Source organism: Leptonychotes weddellii, chromosome 10, assembly GCF_054177405.1.
Source record: "Leptonychotes weddellii isolate Sample4059 chromosome 10, ASM5417740v2, whole genome shotgun sequence".
In the NCBI taxonomy this organism is placed as follows: Eukaryota; Metazoa; Chordata; class Mammalia; order Carnivora; family Phocidae; genus Leptonychotes; species Leptonychotes weddellii.
In genome coordinates, this window is record NC_138378.1 from 107305948 (window position 1) to 107325983 (window position 20036).

At 38.4% G+C, this 20036-nt stretch overlaps 1 long non-coding RNA gene across 1 annotated transcript in view; it reads left to right on the forward strand.

Annotated features, from left to right (window-relative positions):
- The first annotated feature begins 530 nt into the window (after positions 1–530).
- Positions 531–20036, forward strand: part of LOC145715976 (uncharacterized) — a 200326-nt gene continuing 180820 nt past the window's right edge. The window contains exon 1 of the long non-coding RNA XR_014138301.1: positions 531–710. This is a non-coding gene — a long non-coding RNA (uncharacterized LOC145715976). The remainder of the gene's footprint in view (positions 711–20036) is intronic.

Genomic DNA, 20036 nt, shown 5'->3' on the forward strand with positions numbered 1-20036 from the left:
CAAATTCATGTGGAAATTCTAACCCCCAAAGGTAATGGTGTTAGTAGGTGTGGCCTTTGATGGTGATTAGGTCTAAGGTAGAGCCCTCATGAATGGGATTAGTGCTCTTAGGGAAGAAGTCCCACAGAGCTCCCAGACCCTTTCACCATGAGGGATGCAGTGAGAAGTCTGGGACTCTGAAGAGGGCCCTCACCTGACCATGCTGGCATCATGATCCTGGTCTTCCAGCCCCCAGAACTGTGAGAAATAAATTTCTGCTGCTTATAAGCCACCCAGTCTGTGGTGTTTTGTTACAGCAGCCTGAACAGACTAAGACAGCTGCTTTGGTGTCCTGACACGTAAGGTGCCATGGATGCTTGCCTGGTAAGGGATGGTGATCAGTGAAAGAGGGTAAATGCATTAGCATTAAGAAAAGACATGACAACACATGGAAAATAGAAGTTTCTTGTCAAGGCTTGGGGCAAGCCTGTTAAAAGTAAATTTGTTAACTGATTAAATGTGTGTTTTTCTCCCATTTGAATCCTAGACTCTGAAGTCTGAAGAGAAAAGAGCACCTGAGGGCTCCTTAATTTGATGGATGCATATTGGTGACCTTTGGAGACCAGTCATCTTGCAGTTATGACCCACCTGGGAGGCCCCACTTCCTGTCTCGGCAGAAATTCACCTCCTTCAGCTCCCTCTCTGCCTGATGAGCACCAATGCTGGCAAAGGTTGGATTTAGCAGCTAAGTCTAGACTTGGGAATGTATAGAGAGGAGATTTCTTGTGAAAGAAATGTTTTTTAATGTAGACTCAGTATTTTAGTTAAGCATTGTTTTTCTGCACAAGGGAGACAGGACTCATGTAACTGACATCCACAAGTGTCATGATTGTATAACTAATCCAGGCCAGAGGCCACATTGTGCAAGGCATCGGAAATATAAGCTGTGTGTGTACTCACAGGCACACACACTCCCTACATGCACATTTTCTCTCTAGGATGAGCATGGGTAAGTTATCTTTGGGCCATAGGCAAGAGTCACACTGTGGTCTGGCCTTCACTGATGTGTTTGTCTTTCCTTGAAAGAAGGCTTTAGCTGTTCGATTTAGTTTTGTTTATTTGAGATGTTGTGTTCGAACTTTGCCTGCATGCCTAGAGGCTGGAAGGCCATGGAAAATGTGTGTATCTAACTAAATCCAAAAGCACAATCACATCAACTCAGACATGGACACCTAGGGACCATCTTTTACTCCAAGAAACAGCTTAGGTTGGAAAAGAAAGCTCTTTCCAACCTTGAAAGGATGAAAAGAAAAAAAAATGTTTAGAAGTGAAAATTCATAAAACAAGATCTTTTATCCAAAAACATAACAAAATTTCCAGCAGGATATTATGAGCGAATTGACTTTTACAGTAGTTTCATTTCAAATGATTGTGTGTCCTTTATAAAGTTGCCTCCTCGTTTTAGTTTTTGTTAAATCAAGAATATGGTTTGTCCCCATATGATTTAAGTGATATTGAGTGGAACTTTCAGTTGTATTCAATGACAATGTATTGTGGCAAAAGGAGAGAGGACATCGAGAAAATCTGTTGGTAACACTCAGAAGGGTTAGCTCTTCTGTCTCAACAACAGTGCTTAAAGAAAAATGTTCCAAATTAATAATAATAAAAAAGATGAATTCTCTCCTAAACTATTTCAGATAGTTTATAGTTTATGAGAATACAGATTACTTTGCAAAGGGATTGTCTAGTGATTGGAGTTCAAAGCTAAAATAGAAAGAAAAATAGGTTTGGGGTTTCATAATGTAGGAAATATGGGAGAGATTAAATCTGGTTTTTGAGAGGTCAAGCAAATCACCATAATTAGTATACAAAAACAACCAGTGATAAAATATGTTTTATGCGTTTGGTACAATGCCCAGCAAACCAAATGTGCTTAATAAATTTTAAATGGTATCAACAGTATTGCCTTGTTGCTGATAGAGAGTTCATGTCATCACTTTGGGAGGCTTTATTAACCCTTAAGATATCAAGGTTACTTGACTGAGTGAAGAGGGAAGAGGGTTCACTGGAAAACAGCAGGGGTGGAAATGATGCTTCTCCCCACCATGAACAGATGTCTTACATCTCACTGGGATAATCGATTCTAATATTATTAAGCACAAGCCTAATAAATCTGCCCCTGTATTTTTCTGATACAAATACAATATACCTACCACTGCTCAATATCTTTCATATGTGAGGTAATAAAACTGATCCAATATGAAATCTTGTACTTTACATGTAAATTGGATTGCTCTGGGCCATTAGACTCTTTACATAAACAATATATTTTGTTTAAAAGAAAACTGTGCTCACTTTCACATTCTGAAAGTTCATAATGTGCAAAACCACATTAGCAGAGTAAATGGTGTCGGGAAGGAATCTGGCATGGCCAACAGAGGCATAAAGGAGAATGGGGACTTCACTTCCAGCAAAGCGACTTTTCTCTCATGGGCGGTTTTAACGAGATGGCTGCCAACAGGTGAAAGCTCACTAGTGTCAGGTGTAATTAAAAACTTTAATTTCAGAATCATTCTCTAAAGCATTCACAGTGTACCATGCCCAGGGGCTGAGGCGGAGAAGCCTAACCAAGGCAGCAGATTATTTCCTTCTCCAAGAAGACAGCCATTGCTGCACAGAAAGGTGATGACATTTTGAGGCCAAGGCTGGCAATATAATATGATGTCACAGTATCCATTTTTGATATTAGATAATGGCCTTCATTCTGATAGGTCAGTATCTCATTCCTTGGCTTATTTATCTCCATTATGTACAAAATCTGCAAACCAGAACTCACAGACAAACCTTACCCAAGTGTACTGCAGTATCTGCATCTTGGCCTCCTTTGCAGCACTGATCCTTGTGCTCTGCCACAGCTATCAGAGTAATGGCTTTTTTCCCTTTTTATCTGGGTTGGCTTTATTCCCAGATTCCAAATGAAAGAGAGAGCATTTTACTTGACCACCCCATTCCAACTGTTAAATACTGTGCCTTCAGGCTCTGATGCTCTAATGGTCGATTAAAGTTGATAACAGTCTGTCCAATTTCCATTTTTTTAACATTCAGCCTGCTGAAATTGTAATATTGTGAAAATCTGAAGTCTACAGGACCTGCGTGAGAATCTCTCTGGATGTCAACACATAATAATAAACAAGGGGGGAAAAGTAATGGCAACAGGCCTCAGCATTTGCAGAATTTGGGTTAGCTATGTAGCCTGGCCAGTTTGTGTAGGGTAGGAGTGGGCAATAGATCAACTAGTCTATCAAACAGGATATAGAGTAGAGCCACTCACGGGGTAGTTTATGACTGCAGAAGGCAAACATCCTCAAAAATTCTTTAAGTCAACAAAGAGCATATACATTCTGTTCTTACCTGCCTCACCCAATGCTCTGTCCTTCTTGGTCTTATTAAAAGCCTTCCTTAACTTGTTTGGCAGACACATAACTCATAGCTTCTGGACTTTGTTGTTAGGGCTGAAGGGTCACAAGGGTACAAATCTAATTGAAGTATTTTCAGAAATCTGATTTCTCAGGGGATCAGAATAAAATAGTTTGAAATAATCTCTTTTTCAAACCAACATTGGTCTTTCTTGAGCCTTAGAAAAACAGAACTAAAACCAGGAATGCTGAGATGGATTTGTAGACGAGTAGAATTTTGAGATAAGTGGTTTGATACCAGTCTTCTAAGTGATGGAAAAAAATAATGGTACCATGAGACATACTACCTGTATGTATAATATGCAGACTCTATTCTCTTCCTTTCGCTGGACTAGTCAGCTTGCCTTTCTTAGCCACGCTTGGATTCTTTTCTGAACGTGAATGATCTCCCAGAGTTCTCATCTTTGGTAGGCTGGTCTCATTTTTTCCCATCAAATACTCAACTACAGGATGCTTTTTTCATGTTGCGGAAGCAATTGCCCATTTTCTGAGACTTTGCTCTAAAAGTAAGTGCAGATGAGTCCTTCAGACTCTGAGAAATTTATCACTGTCGATAAATATGACATTTCTGGGAATGTGGTTTCAGTCTTTTTCCAAGGCAGGTTGAAATGAAGACTAGAGAACTTGAAGGGTCAAATATTTAGTTCTCCTTATTATTACCACATCATAGAGCCTATGCTTACTTTTTTAGACAAATAATCTTTTTGTCTAAAAATATGGGTATTATTGCTTAAGAAAAGGTTTCACTCTAACCCCATCCAACAATTTGAACACTAACTCTTGTCCATTTTATCTCTGTCATGGGAGGGGTCTTCTCTTTAAGGAAAGGGAATATTCATAGTTTTCTCACATACAACAACATAAAAGAAGAACATGGAGAAATTTAACATAAAAAATTGATGTGACTCCAAAATTTTTTTTCTCCTGTTTTGGACATGGTGGCATAGAGTCTGCCCCATAACACATATGCAATGATGACATTTATCTTTATTCTTTTTCTTCATATTACTGAGGATGTGGGTGCTTAATGTTTATTGCCGAAATGCTTTTGAATTCTGGAAAGCCCATACTTCAGACAATGTGTGTGAATTAAAGGGGAGAGAAATACTCCATCTTCCAGGACTATCTTCATTTCCCAGAATTAGCTATTGATGTTTGCCTGGTAGAAACTTTCGGCCACAAACTTTCTGCCTCAAAAATCCATTTCTATTTACATGTTTGCTCCAGTCTCATTAATTTTCTTCTGCCTTTCCTGAAACCCATGAAAAATCCTTGCATGTTGGATGATGATGATGAGGAGGAGGAGGAGGAGGAGGATTAGAAGAAGGAGGAGGCTGGCAGCAACTAACAAAGTACCTTATCCTGTGCGAGATAGTTTTCCAAGTGCTTTACAAGGGTTAACTTATTTAATCCTTATGACAGTGTTGCAGGGTAGGTACTATTATCCTCCTCATTAAACGTGAAAGAGCTGAGGAATGGATTGGTTGCATAACTTACCCAAGGTCACATAGCTAATAAGTGGTCAGGTGAGAGTTGAACCCAGGACATATGACTTGAGAGTCTTCTGCTTAATTTATCCTGTGGGTGGATATATTCATTTGCTTAGGTTGCCGTAACAAAATACATAGACTGGGTGGCTTAAACAACAGAAGTTAATTTTTTTTTTTAGGCAAGAGTTCCAAGATTAAGGTGTGAGCAGGTTTGGTTTCTTTGGAGGCCTCTGTCCTTGGCTTGTGGACTGCCACCTTCTTGCCATGTCCTCACATGGTTTTTCTTCTATGCATGCACATCCCTGGTATCTCATTGTCCAAATTTGCTTCTCTTATAATAACACCAGTCAGACTGGGTCAGGGTCCACCCAAATGGTCTCTTCATTTTAGCTTAATCACCTCTTTAAAGGACGTATTTCTAATTCAGGCCATAACAGTGAACTTTTGAAGATCTGTTTCCCTGGCCTTTGACTCTTCTGCATTGCTTCATCATTGGGTATCTCTTTTCCTCCCTCCCTACCTGATGTTCTACTCTGCTTGCATGCCCAGACCTCCTGTCCAAAGAGGCTCATACCCTGCAGACTTTGTCCCACCTGAAAACCATACTGAGTCTCAATTAAGAATCCATTTCCACTGTCTGTGATGTCTGGAATGAGGTATTGCCTAGAGCCTGCTGTTGACATTACTGAGGGATGCTTGGGTATTGTGTGTGCCTCTGAGTTGTAGCATTTCCTCAGTTTCTATTGGGCGTGCTCAGTTGTGAGGTCTTAATCCTCAGTTTTCTGATTATTCCTCCACATTCCTTATAGGCTGTGAGCCCTGGGCTTCAGTGTTAACTTTGTGTTCTGCTACTTTAAAAAGTTCAAACCCCATGGTCTACATTCATCTCTGAAGTGTCTTCCAAAGCTCTTCAAGGTGATGCTCGATAATGCAAGTGAGTGGGAAAGAATATTACAATAGGAGGTTGGAAGAAAATAGAAAATAATTAGAATAATAATTGGAAAAAAAGCAAAAAAAAGTCTGTTATACATACAATGTGTTTTATGGATTGTATAATTTATAGGAAAGTGCTTGAAAAGACTTCAGTGCTCTCCAGTGGGAGGTGGCATTGTTATTATAATTGTATTTGTTTTATTATTCTTACCTCATGATTCTGGTTTCTGTCACAGTTGAACATAGAAATGAATCAGTAAGTGGATTGGAAATCTGGAAGGCTGAGGTGCTGTTGAACAACTGAATGGGGAAACTGTCTTCTTGAGTTCCTTCCTGTCCAGTGAGCATCCTAAAGATCAAGGGAACATTCAGTCCAGCTTCCTAGAGGAGCAATTGGGTGTTGAAGTAAAAGGCCTGTCTGGGCTGTAAATAGTAGAGGGGAAGGGCCAATTCCTAAATCAAGGCCGTGCAAGATTAGTTCAGACTGCAGGGACAAAATACAGGCCACCAAAACACAGAACAATTCCAACCTGGCAAAGGAGTTAGAATCAGAAACACTCTTGCAAATATAGCAGAGAAAGAGGCAAGGCTAGAGAAAAAATAGGCCAAGTAATAAGTGTGAAAGGGGATTGAAGCTAGTAATGACTCAAAAACGGCTGAACTGCCAAACTTATTTAAAAATCCTCTTAAAAACAGAAGCAGAGAAGAAAAGGAACATGGACACAAGTGGCACAGGGATGACCTTGAAGAATAATTAAACCAAAACCAAGCGAGGGGCTATTTTGCAGCTCAGAACATAGAAAAACCAGTGTGAGATGGCAGGATTCCGAAGGCATTAAGGGAGCCTGTGCTCCTAAGCTAATTAGTTCACACACTTTCAGTTATTTTGGGGAAAAGTAATAGGGGTTTAAAGATGCTAAGAAGAGAAGGGAATATAAAAGGTGGTTTCAATCTTAAACCAAGACAGAAGCCTTATGGAAATGCAGTTCAATACAGCTGATGTCAACATGCAATGGGGGCTATGAAGGAGGGACCCCAGCATCCAGAGGGTAATGGGATCATTGGCAAGAACCATGATTGATTTTTTTCAAGAACAAAGCAGGCCCAACAATTGATTTTTTCTTGTGCACAGGAATTGGCTGAATTTAAAAGATAGCATAAATCTTTGAACTTTCCTCATATGTTTGGCACCAGGGTTCACATCATTTATTTCAAACCTGGGGTAGGTTGGCTGTGTGGGTCCTTGCCACATGGATTGAGAGTGGCCAGAAGACCAAGGCAAAGGAGGGGGCAGATGGCAGTTTATCCAGCTCAGAGTTGGGTGGGGAGTAAATCATTCAAGTTAATTAAGCCTTCAGGTGATTCTCAATTGGAGGATTCTCATAATTCCCTCAGAATGCGAAGTCTTGCACAATGAGATTTGAAAATTGTGAGATGAGGTTTGGCTGAGGGCAAAACTGGATATAGTCTTAGTAATATAACTCAGTTTGAAAAGATTCTTGCCTTGGATGGATGACCAGACTATATGAAGTCTCATGTTCCTTACATTTTTGGTATTTTATAATTCTAAGAATAGTGGTAATGTTTGAACAGTGGGATGAAACAGGCAGGCAAACAACCAGAGGTTAAGTTGGAAATCCAAGGAAAGAGAGTTATCCCAGGGTATTAAGGGTCATAGACCCTTCGATGTTCTTCTTTTTTCATCCCTGCTTTGCTTCATTCCAACATTGAATATGCTGTTTCTATTGCCCCAGCCATCTCTGAAACCTGCACTTTTCACCCCGTAACCTATAACTCATCTGATTTCCTGAGTACCCCCATTGTTATTCCTAATTTGAGCCTGGGTATATTTTAGATAGAATCTGTCTTGTGAAAATGCAGAGTAGGCAAAATATTAAGGCTATAGAGATCAAGAGGAATACATAATCTACTAATTTTATGGTTTAATTCAGAAATTCTTGTGGGCAAAGATATATGTCTGTATGCTTCTCTATGGGTAGAATGAAAAAGCAATCAACTTTGATAAAATGAAGGACAGGGTAATAGATCATAGAGAAGGTCCTGGCTCATGATCCTCCTGAAAGCCCTCTTTTTATATGATTTAATTGCTCTTGAAGCCTCTAGTGCAGGGTATTTTCCATTTTATAGATGAGGCTATTGAAACACAAGTCAAGGGACTTCCAGTTTTAGCTTCTACATGTAAAGAGCTTGGAAGTAATCACTCCCATCCTTACAACAAGGAGAAAGCTGAAAAAACTGGATATCGATGACTTTTCTTGGAACATTAGAGAATGATATTGTAGAGCAACCATCACTTTAAAATCTGGAGAGACGGGTGAATACAGAACAATCACACTGAAATATGCTTACCTGGAACTGAGGTAAAATAAAATTCTTTATATTTCTTATCCTTAATTGATCTAAAAGATAGCTGTTGAAGTGATAATAGAAATAATTTATTTGTGTAACTGTGTGATTGTACGATTTGGCTTTTGGATAAGTGAAATGAGTAACAGCATTCTTGTAAGGGACAGAGAGGAGTATTTTTGATGTTATAGGGCATTTTTATTAAATGTGAAGCAGTATAACTGTTATTTGAAGGTGGACCTAGATTAATTAAAAATGTGTATTTCAAATTCTGGGACAAAAATTTTTTTTTAAAGAAAATTATATGCAAAGAGAGGAGAGAAAATGGATTCATGTAAAATGCTCAGTTAAAACCAGAGAAAGCACAGAAAAGGTGTGAAAAAGAAACAAGTGCAATGAATAGAAACACATACAAATATAGATATTAATCAAACTATATAAATAATCACTTAGTGTAAATGGTCTAATTATACTAATTAAAAGACAGAAATTGTCAGAGTAAAAAAATAAGACCCAATTATATTTTGTCTATGAGAGAGCCACTTTAAATGCAGTGACTCATGTATGTTAAAAGTAAAGGGATGGAGAAAGAAAGGCCATGCTAACATTAATCAAAAGCTAGCTGGAGTAACTGTATTAATTTCAGACAAAGCAGACTTCAGAACAAGGAAAATTATTAGCAACAAAGAGACACATTATATAATGATAAAGGGGCCAAATCTTCAAGAAGCTATAACAATCCTTAATGTATATGTAACTAACCAAAGAGTACCAAAATACATGAGGCAAAACTGACAGAACTTCAAGGGGAAATGGAAAAATCCATTACTATAGTTGGAGACTTTAATACCCCTCTTTCAGTAATCCATAGATAAAGCAGGCTGAAAATCAGTTAGGCTATAATCAACCTGACCAACACTATCAATCAACTTGATCTAATTGACATTTATAGAATATTCCATCCCATGATAGAATACATATTTTTCTCAAGCTTGCATGGATCATTCACCAAAATAGACTACTTTCTGGGACATAAAATACATCTTAACACATTTAAAATAATAGAAATCGTACCAAGTATGTTCTCAGACTGTAATAAATTAAATTGGAAATCAATAACAAAGATAGCTGGAAAATATTCAAATATTTGGAAATTAAACAAAAACTTCTAAATAACACATGGATGAAAGAAAAAAGTCTTAAGGGAAATTAAAAATTGCTTTGAACTAAATGAAAATGAAAATAAAATTAAGCAAAATTTGTAGGATGCAGTGAAGGCAGTCCTTAGAGGGAAATTTATAGCTTTAAATGCATATATTAGAAAATAAGAAAGATCTTAAATCAATAATCTAAGCTTACACCTTAGAAAACTAGAGGAAAAAAAAAGAGCAATGTAAGTCAGAAACAAGCATAAAAAAGAAATAGTAAAAATTAGAGATGTCAATGAAATTGAAAACAGGAAAACAGTAGAGAAAATTAATGAATCAAAAATTGGTTCTTTGAAAATATTAATAAATTGATAAATATCTAGTCAGATTAACCAGAAAAAAAGAGAGAAGACACAGAATTTTCAAAATCAGAAATAAAAGAGATGTTCTCACTACTGAGTTCATGGACATTAAAAGGATAACAAAAGCATACCATGTGTAACTGTGCTCACAGCATTGATAATTTAGATTTAATAGTTCAATTCCTTAAAAGATACAAACTGCCAAACTCTTATAAGGATAAATAGATTGTATGAATAGCCCTATATCTCTTAAAGAAATTAAATCAACAATTAATAACCTTCCAAAAAAAAGTATATCAGTTTCAGTTTCAGATGGTTTCACTGGTAGATTATGCCATGCATTTAAGGAGGAAATGATACTACTTTTCAACAGTCTCTTCCAGAAAAATAGAAACAGAAAGAACGCTTCTTAACTCATTTTATGATGTCGGCATTAATCTAAATAACAAACCAGATAAAGATATTATAAGAAAGGAAAGATACATCAACATAGAAACAAAAGTCCTCAATAAAATATTAGTTAATTGAATCAACTTTGTATAAAAAGAGTTATACACCACAAGCAAATAGTATTTATTTCAGTTATGCAAGGCTAACTCAACATTAGAAAATCAATCAGTGTAATCCATCACATTAACAGGTAAAGAAGAAAATCATATGATACTGGTAGCTCAGTTGGTTAGGCATCTGCCTTCAGCTCAGGTCATAATCCCAGGGTCCTGGGATCGAGTCCCACATCGGGCTCCTTGCTCAGAGGGGAGCCTGCTTCTCTCTCTGCCCTGCCACTCTCCCTGCTTGTGTGCACTCTCTCTGACAGATAAATAAAATCTTAAAAAAGAAAAAAAAAATCATATGATAGTATCAACTGGTACAGAAAAAGAATTTGACAAAATCCTACACCAATTCATGATAAAAACTCTCAACAAACTGGAATTAGAGGGGGATTTCCTCAATTTGATGAAGAATATTTACAAAAACCCTACAATTAACATTATATTTAATGGTAAGAAAATTTCCCCCTAAGATCAGAACAAGTCAAGGATGATCTCTCTCACCACTCCTATTCAACATTATATGGAGTCCCTATTAATGCCATAAGACAAGAAAAGGAAATAAAGTTATAAAGATTGGGTATGAAGGAATAAAACTGTCTTTTTTTACAGATGACATGGTTGTCTATGTAGAACTCTCAAAGAATTAAAAAGCCTGTTTTCAGATCCTGAAACTAAAAGAGAAGCTTGAAGGACTGGATTTTGATATCTTCTTAGTAAGAGCAATTTAAAAAAATTAGCCAAATTGATTAATTGTCTAATTTGTTTATCTTTGGTTTTAGAAGGCAATGCATGCTCAGAGTGATAAATTCAAATGGTATAAAAGATTAGGAAAAGTAAGTTTTTCTTTATTCCAAGAAGCAGTTACAGTTATCAATTTATGGTATGATTTTCCAGAAATGCTCTAATCATACACTATTTTTGGAAGGTAAATCAGATCTTGTAGCTCAAGATGTAAAGGAGAATGTTGACTGTCCATTTGTGAAATCTTCATAAACCATACATTTGTGGAAACTTTTTCTTTCTAGTTTGCATTGTTTTAATTTTTTTTATGATGAATAGTTACTGATATCATAGTTAACTAATAGATGCAAATTTTTTGGTTAATGTAAACTTTCCAGCTTCTACTACCTTCTATTCCTTTTGGGTAAATAATTCAAGAGTGGGGTCAGAGTTGGTGAGATATTTTCTTTCCTTTTTGAGCGTGCGTTGAGTATGAGTATGTATGTAGAATTTGGAGAGGAGATCTAAAAAAGATGAAAGCAGGAGAGAAGAAAAGACTTCTCCTTCTGTGTGCCAGGACTGCTTAGGAGTGTGCAAAGGGGTATTTCCAGGTCATAAGATCTTACCTGTGGACATCACTATTTGGGAAATGCTTTAGAAGCAGCAAAGCCTTAAGCTGAAGCAGGCCTTTAAATCCTGGGACTGTGGTTTAGAGGTATGAACCTATGCAATTTTCCAGGTCTGACAGTGGATAGGGAAGCTCTGCATCTTTAAAAAGATCTCTCTACCTCCCCATTTTGAATCTCTTAATCTTCTTTGTTAGCAAAGTCTGTATGAAGTTAGAAGGGAAATGTGCACCAACACATTTGTGCACTCATTATTATCATCATCAATACCTGGCCCTGATTAGAACCAATTGTCTTCTTCTTTTCCACATTTTGAATTTCTTGCAGATTATCACAGACATATCACACTTCGGAAAGAAAATTGCATGCCATTTTAATGAACTTAAAAAAAAAAAAAGGTCCAGTAAGCAGGAGTTTGATATGCAAGAGTGAACACTTTGATGACCCTGGTGCATGACAGTTGTCTTGACCAATATCATATATGAAGACCTTCTTCTGGGGGTTCCATGTGCTCTGAGATTAGAGCTAACAGGAATCTTCTTTCTGAGTCATAGCATAGGCATTAGAGTGAGGCCCTTGGGTACAGGGTCCTGTGGTGAGGTTAGGGTTGAAACTAGAGTTTGGAGAAGGAAAGGAGGACCTGAGAAATTGGAGAAGAGAGCTTAAAATTTAGGAAGGGAGGCAGAACATTTGAATAACCTTAAAAGCATTATTTTAGAAAAAATCAAATAAAGCATCTATATCAGGGAGTGCCTCAAATGGTGCAGGAACCTGTGTGGGTGTAGACAGAAGCAATGGGATGTGGTTGGAAGATACCACACTTCCACAGGGCGTCCAGGAGAACCTTTCAACTGTGATTGGCAGACTGTCTCCAGTTCACCATCTGGAGGTTTCATGTAGCAAGGTCACATTCCCAAATGCTTTGCTTATGGAGTCCAGCCAGATGTGGCCACTAGCTTTGCTCAGAATTTACTGGATGCCCTGTCTGAGATCCTTTGGCTTAGTGACATTTCCCTGTAATGTGGCACACGATGTCTGTATAGTCATGTGCGGCCCACTGACATGAACTCCAGGGGGAATCTGGTGGTTCTGGTGTTTACCCCTTAATGATTTGAAAACCAGCATGTCTCTCTTTCTGGACAATACTGGTTCTCATCTTTCCAGTGCTCTTGTCTTGGTGAAGATGATACAATTGTTATTTTTGGTTCTCATTATTTCTCAATGGAGTCATTGTGTTTTTGATGCCCTGTGAAGAACACCTTGGAGTGCTCTGAAAAAGCATTAGCTGAGGCCAGTTGTCCATCAAATCTGTAGATATGTGCAAGGGCAGGATGGGTGAGTCAGATGCTTCCCATCACCAGATGAATCACCTAGAAACCCTGTTAGGAACTTTCCAGTGACAGGCTCAAATATATTTACTTGACATTACTGGGTTCTTTTAACTTTAGCTTGCTCATCTCAGAAAGTAGGAGGGTGATGCTGGGTGCTGCCAGCTGTCTTTGTTTGCTCTGAGGAGCACACGGTCATGGAAGTGTTAATTTGTTATTGATGCATTTGAATACTGTGAAGTTCAGAGTGGTAAGGAAGCTTGATGGTATCTAAACCATGCTGCAGCTTCCAAGTTGGAAGCTGCTCCTTTCCCCCTAAAACGTGTTCATCCAGTTTCTGTTCTGTGTCGGGCACAATGCATTGCCAGGCACTAGTCCTCCCCTCTAATTCATTTCTTTAACTCTCACATTAAGTGAGGCCCTATCTCATAGATGAGAAGACTGATGTGGTGCTTAAAGAATTCTTGCACAGTTAACTCACCCAGTGTACCCCCCAACCAGATTGTGTCAGAACAGTGGCAACACCATTCTGACTTCACTTTGTCACTTGTTGGAAGCCCTCATGTGGTGGAGATTCATCTCAAAGACCTCAATTCAGGCTCAGCCTCAAGGAGGATGTCCTGGGTGTGGGAGGCAGACTGCTTAAATTGCTGGTGAAGACATTTGAGGACTAGGGGAGAAGTTCTGATTTACTGTTCACCTCTTTGTCCTTCCTTGAAAAGAACACACAGATTTTGCTAAATTCACTTACCACCCGCAGCCCCTCCAAAGCATTTATCATATCCAGTTTCCATTTTTATCTGCTGGCCTAACTCATCTGTAAGCCCACGTATAACCATTCTTTCTTTTTCAAATTGTACACTTGCATCTGCATCCAAAGTGGTTTTATGGTATGATTTGGCTGTTTCTGCATGTTAAAAGATTACCCTGAGAAATTATTTTTTCCCATTCCAGTGACATCAATAAAGCTAAAGTATATTCAGTGTCAAATACAAAGGCTAGCTTTATTCCTTCACTAAGAGCTTTACTCTTGCACTAATCTAGCTTGGGTAAGGCAAGTTCAGCTCCATACCACTCTTTTTCATGTATCTGTCTGGGCCTTAGTTTTGATCTTTGTAAAATAGAGATAGTTACAAATCAGATGCGTCCAACCACCTCAAGGCTGTTGTGACGACAAAAGAAGTTAATAGTGTGCTCCCAAAGAACTTGGAATATATACAAATGTAAGGTCTTATCATGATAAGTAGTGGCATTGACTTTCTATTTTGGCCTCTTGCCTTCTTCCCTCATACTTTAGTCTTCATACTTCAGTTTCAGGTGTGTGGTCACGTGTTTCTGAAGACTTCCATTGTCATACCCCATGTATTAGTCTGTGAGGGCTACCATAATAAGGTATCAACCACAGACGGGGTATTGCAAACAGCAAGTATTTATGTCTTCATAGTTCTGGAGGCTGGAAGTCCAAGATCAAAGTATCAGTAGGGTTGGTTGCTTTGGAGGGTCTCACTCCTTGGCTTATAGATGGCTGCCTTCCCTTTGTGGATGTCTGTGTCTTAATTTCCTCTTCCTATAAAGGATACTAGTTATATTGTATAAAGGCCTGCCTAATGACTTAATCTAGCCTGAATTACCTCATTAAAAAACTTATCTCCAAATAAGTAACATTATGAGATATTGGGTTTTAAAACCTGAACATAAGAATTTTGGGTTAACAAAATCAATCCATAATGCCTCATTACTCTTCCCCATTTCCTATCCTTCCAAGATGCCCTTTCTATGTGTTTTCACACTCCATTTTTTCCTTATCATGGCACTTACCATTCCCATAACTTCTTATTTGCTTATTTTTATTCCACACTAGACTCTAGTAAACCTGAGTAGATCTCTGCTTTGTTCTCACTGTATCCCCAGTTCCTGGAGCAAACAGATTTCCAATTAATTTTTGAATATTTGTTGGATGATTGAGTCCATGTTACTACCTCTAACTATGTGCAATTATACCAAATATTCCATATTTATGTCTCAGATAATTCACATATCTTATTTCATATAAAAATCACAATAGTGCCATGAGGTAGATACTTCTGTTAACATCCCTGTTTCATAGTTGAAGAATTTGTGGAACAAAAATGTCAAGCAATTTACCTAAAGTCAAAGGGCAAGTAATACTAGGGAAGATGGAATTTGAGCTCAGGAGGTATGACTTCAGAGCTCTCATGGTTCAATACAAGATTGAGATGTTTCTTGGTAGAACAATAGTATGGTTTCCAATACCCCAGCTTCTGGCTTTCTGAGCTCAGTGGAGCATCTCTTTAATCCATGTCTTAAACCAGAGAGCTTCTTATGGTTGTCTTAGAGTGGTAGAATGGAAGTAGAGGGAGGGGCGGGGAGACATGGGCAGGTATGGATCACACACAGCGGTTGTATTTGAAGCCAGGTCAGGTGGAAGAGAAACAGTGAAGGAACTGGAAGGGGAGGTAGTCTAGATGAAAGAGGATTTGCTACAATTTTTATCATCCCATCTTACCTTAGAGATGAACAGCTTACAAGTCTATAGTATTCAAAGCACTCTCCCTTATATCATCTCATGATTTTCAAAATTGTCAACTGACATAAGCTGAGAAGGTATTATTATCTGTATTTGATTGATAAGGAAACAGATTGAAAGTGGTTAAGTACATTGCCTAACATTGCCAAGCTTGTCACTGTAGGTCCCTGTGATTGAATTCTAAGCCTTCTGCCATTCTGTCTCTGGGACTGAGTTTAATATGGGAAAGGAGTAGAGAGAGAGCTGCATTTCAGGGGACCACCTTCAATCAGGAAGTAGAAAGAGCATCCTGAAGAAGAGACTGTAGTAGGCTGCTAGAAAACACTGAAGGAGCACTAAAAATGTGCTGGTGGAGGAAGTCAGGAGATCAGGGAAACTCAGAGTTGAAGTCATAAGTGAGATGACTTATGAATGCTTCCTACATGTGAATACTCAGCAATTTACAATTGGGAACCACGGAGCATGTTCCAGAACATGTTCTCAGTGGTGTGGCAAGGTCTACGTCCAGATGAACTCTACTCTCTGAATGAAGTTTTCTTTTTTTTCACTAGAATTTGCACGAGCCAAATACTGCCAATTTGCTAGCTACCTTTTTATTTGCTTTCATTTATTTCAGTTTTATCTGCCTGAAGATGTACTACTCTTGAGTCTTTCCTCAGGATGGGTTGTTGCAGATTGTTTGCAACACCAAACTCCATGTTTGTTCCTGCCTCCCTTCCACAGACCCAAGGTCCTTTTGTTGTGATGCAAGCAAGATTATTATTTTAAAACTACTGCCTCTGAGATGTGGCATCTTAATTTTTATCCTGACTTTCTTCCCTTTAGTTCTTCCTTCCATGAGTTAGAATTAAAAATTAGATATGTTTTAGAAATATGTCTAGAATTAGAAATAAGATGTTTTCTCCCTCATGCTGTGAGGGTTCCTCAGCTTTCCTTTCTCCCTCTAATCCATTTCTGACTCTGTAAATTGTGCTGTGGTGGCTGCTCTATGAGGTAGCCTAACTTGTAGTGAGAATGTGATGTGCCTAGCTGGAGTAACAACTTGGCAGTGAGGTCATTGAATTCAAGACAGGTAAACAAAATGTTATTTGTCTGACTTCTAAGGCTCCTTATGAATCCCTCTTCCTGCCAGGACTAACCACCACCAAATTTTCTTATTTACCAGGATTAGAACACAATAGTTTAAAGAAATGTTGTCCTAGTTAACTTCATGGATAACTTTTTGGGAGAGTCGTAGGGTGAAAGAATGTTTGGTTTGGATGTGTCTGTGTACTTTAGCAGCATATCCTACTGTGGCCAGAAATCTAAAAATTTAATTTTGGTACTGGAAGTCATTCAATTTTTGACAAAGTTGTTCAGCTCAGTACTGATGTACAGAGCCTTAAGTATTCATTGCTGCCTCTACTTCCTCCCTTGATGTGGAGAGCTTGGGGACTGTATACATTGTATCTAGGTTTGGGTCATGAATTTGGCCTTGGATGGACAGTGTTACCCTTCCCAAAATATAATTGATCCATTCCTGCCTCTGAAGCTTTGCTAATTGCTTTGTCCTCAAATGCTCACCCTCCTTTTTTTTTCTGCCTGTGCAAATCATACCTGCTCTTTAAGTTTGATCCAAGTGCTTCCTCCTCTCAGAAGCCATCCATGATATGAAAGTCAACAGTTCTCCTGTGTATTCTGTTTGCTCTTGTCTCTGGCCATGATCCAGCATATATTATTAATTTGTTTTCTGCATGTTTAATCTTTGCCACTAGATTGTAAGCTTTCCAAGGCCAGTGCCCTTTTCAAGCTTTGCATGACCAGCATCTTTCTACACAGAGATTTGTTTATAGTAGGTGTGAAATAAATGTGTGTTATTGGTTGATATATGAGTGTGCTCCCTAACACGAGACATATGGAGTTCATTGGCTTGGTACTTGAGTGTCACCACCCTCACCCCCACCCCTTTCTCCAAGTTATCTTCTTGGCCTGGCCCAGCTGAAGCTGTGGAAAGTAGATAAATCACCCAGCTCCTATATCAGACAGCTCAGAGACAAATGAACACAGCAGGTCGTTGCCACTATAATGATGCAGTGGCTGTGCTGTTTGCCGGTTTCTGGACAATAGATTGCCTTCCTTCTCTTAACTTTAATTCCATTTCTCATAAGCCTGAAATTGCACTTGCTATTTTCCAACTTCTTCCCCCCCCGCCCTAGTTCATGTCACTGTTTCCTTAACTAACATTTTTGTGGCTTTAGAATCAATTCTCTACCAGATATAAAGACATACTCTGTCTCTAGCCTTTGTTCTCAGCACCAGCCTCTGCACCCTCCATTAGCCCAGTGACGTGGCTTCAGACCCACTTGAGAGTTTCTAATCTCTGATTTCTTTTTATTTGAACTCTGTGTAGATCTGGGTTGATGTTTATGAAATAGACTTTCTCATGCTGACTTTTCATTGATTCCCAGATAATGAAATCTTTGGAATTATGGAATTGAAAAGATATTGGCTTGAGTAATTCTTGTTAATTGGAAGCCTCACTTATTTTACACTGTTCAACCTGAAGATTTTGGAAGAAAGGAGAGATTTGTGGGTTGAGGCAGAGGGTTTGGAAAAGACTGTACTGACTCTCAATGGCCAGGCTCAGAGAAGTATTCAGGATCCTTTACAGTGTAGATTCAGATCGCCTTTTATTTTCTTCTTCTTTCTGGTAGCCATGCTGATCTTTAAATTCAGCACCATGGACAGAAGAAATTAGCTCAGGGAGTAGTTGGAGCAAAACTCAGCCTGAGGAAGTTTAGAAGGACTTGGTAGGATTACTTTCATTCTCAGGGATAGCCTTATTTAAAAGCACATGAGGGGTGCCTGTGTGGCTCAGGTCATGATCCTGGAGTCCCAGGATCGAGTCCCACATCGGGTTCCCTGCTCAGTTTGCTTCTCCCTCTGACCTTCCCCCCTCTCATGTGCTCTCTCTCTCTCAAATAAATAAATAAAATCTTAAAAAAAAAAAAAAATAAAAGCACATGAATTTCAAGTTGAGAAACTCCATAAAGGATACCTTTGTTTCCCTAATCACCTAAACTGAAAGGTTCAGTAAAAAGCATGCACTTTGGAATCAAAATATCAAAACTTGAATTCCAACTTTTATATTTACTAAGGGTATGACTTTGGGTCTGGTACTATCTCTGAGAAGCAGTTTCTTTATGTGTAGATTTGAGAAACTACTACCCTTAGAAGATGTGGAGTGTACTTCTAAGGACTGGATTTGAATCCTGGCTCAACTCTTTGCTAGCTTGGGCAAGTTACTTAAATTTGTATAGTTGTTTTTGTATCTCTTGAATGTGGATAAAAATGGTACTTTTTTCATAGTGCTGATGGGAACACAGATAATATGCATAAAATTGTTAGAAGTATACCTGGCATATAGTACTATTACTATCCTAATAATTATTTAATAAGATTATTATGCAAATTAGATGAGATAATATATGTAGATATTGGACAGAGACTAGACGTGCGATAAATTCTGATTATGTTTTTTCCTCTTTCCACTAACATTGGAAACAACCCTGCAGTTCCTTTGAGTTAAGCAATGAGCTCTGAGCCTTGTAAGCACCCTTGGAAGGGGATGCATATTCAGATAAACTGGTATAAATTCGAATTCATTTATTACTTACTGTGATACAGAGAAGCATAAAAGTTTTGGGTGCCAGAGCTGGGGAGAGTGGGCCAGGAATGGAAAGGTAGAAGCTTGCTATCCTGTTTACTAGTTTGCTGGAGTTAAATGTGATTTAGAGAGCTGGATGATCAGAATCCTCTGCTTGATCCTGTGCAAAAGGCTCCCCATTCATACATTGTAGCTGCAGGCATTTTGTGATTTGCTATATGAGGCTATGAAATTTGGTCCAGAGTGGAAAAGGACTCAAATAATATGAATACAAATCCAGGAGCCCAGCCCATTGGTCTATGAAAATTCTACCTATGAACAGGGCAGAATTTTGTTTTATTCATTCACTCATTCATTCATTCATGCATTGGTATATTAAGTCATTTATATTCAGTAAGCATTTACTGATCATTTACTGTGTCTAGGCATAATGCTGAGGATTATAGCAAAGTAGGATCATTTAGACTGGAGCCTGCCATCAGGATTAGGGGAAATAAAACATATATGAAAATCATTAAATAAGTGAGTCAATGAGTATTAAGTACATACTGTTGTACCTGGCAAATAATAGGGACTTAATATTTATTATCTGTTTTTTTTTAATTCTTATGTTAATCCCCATACATTACATCATTAGTTTTAGATGTAGTGTTCCATGATTCATTGTTTCTGCATAACACCCAGTGCTCCATGCAGAATGTGTCCTCCTCAATACCCACCACCAGGCTAACCCATCCTCCCACCCCCCTCCCCTCTAGAACCCTCAGTTTGTTTTTCAGAGTCCATCGTCTCTCATGGTTCGTCTACCACTCCGACTTCCCCCGCTTCATTCTTCCCCTCCTGCTACCTTCTTATTCTT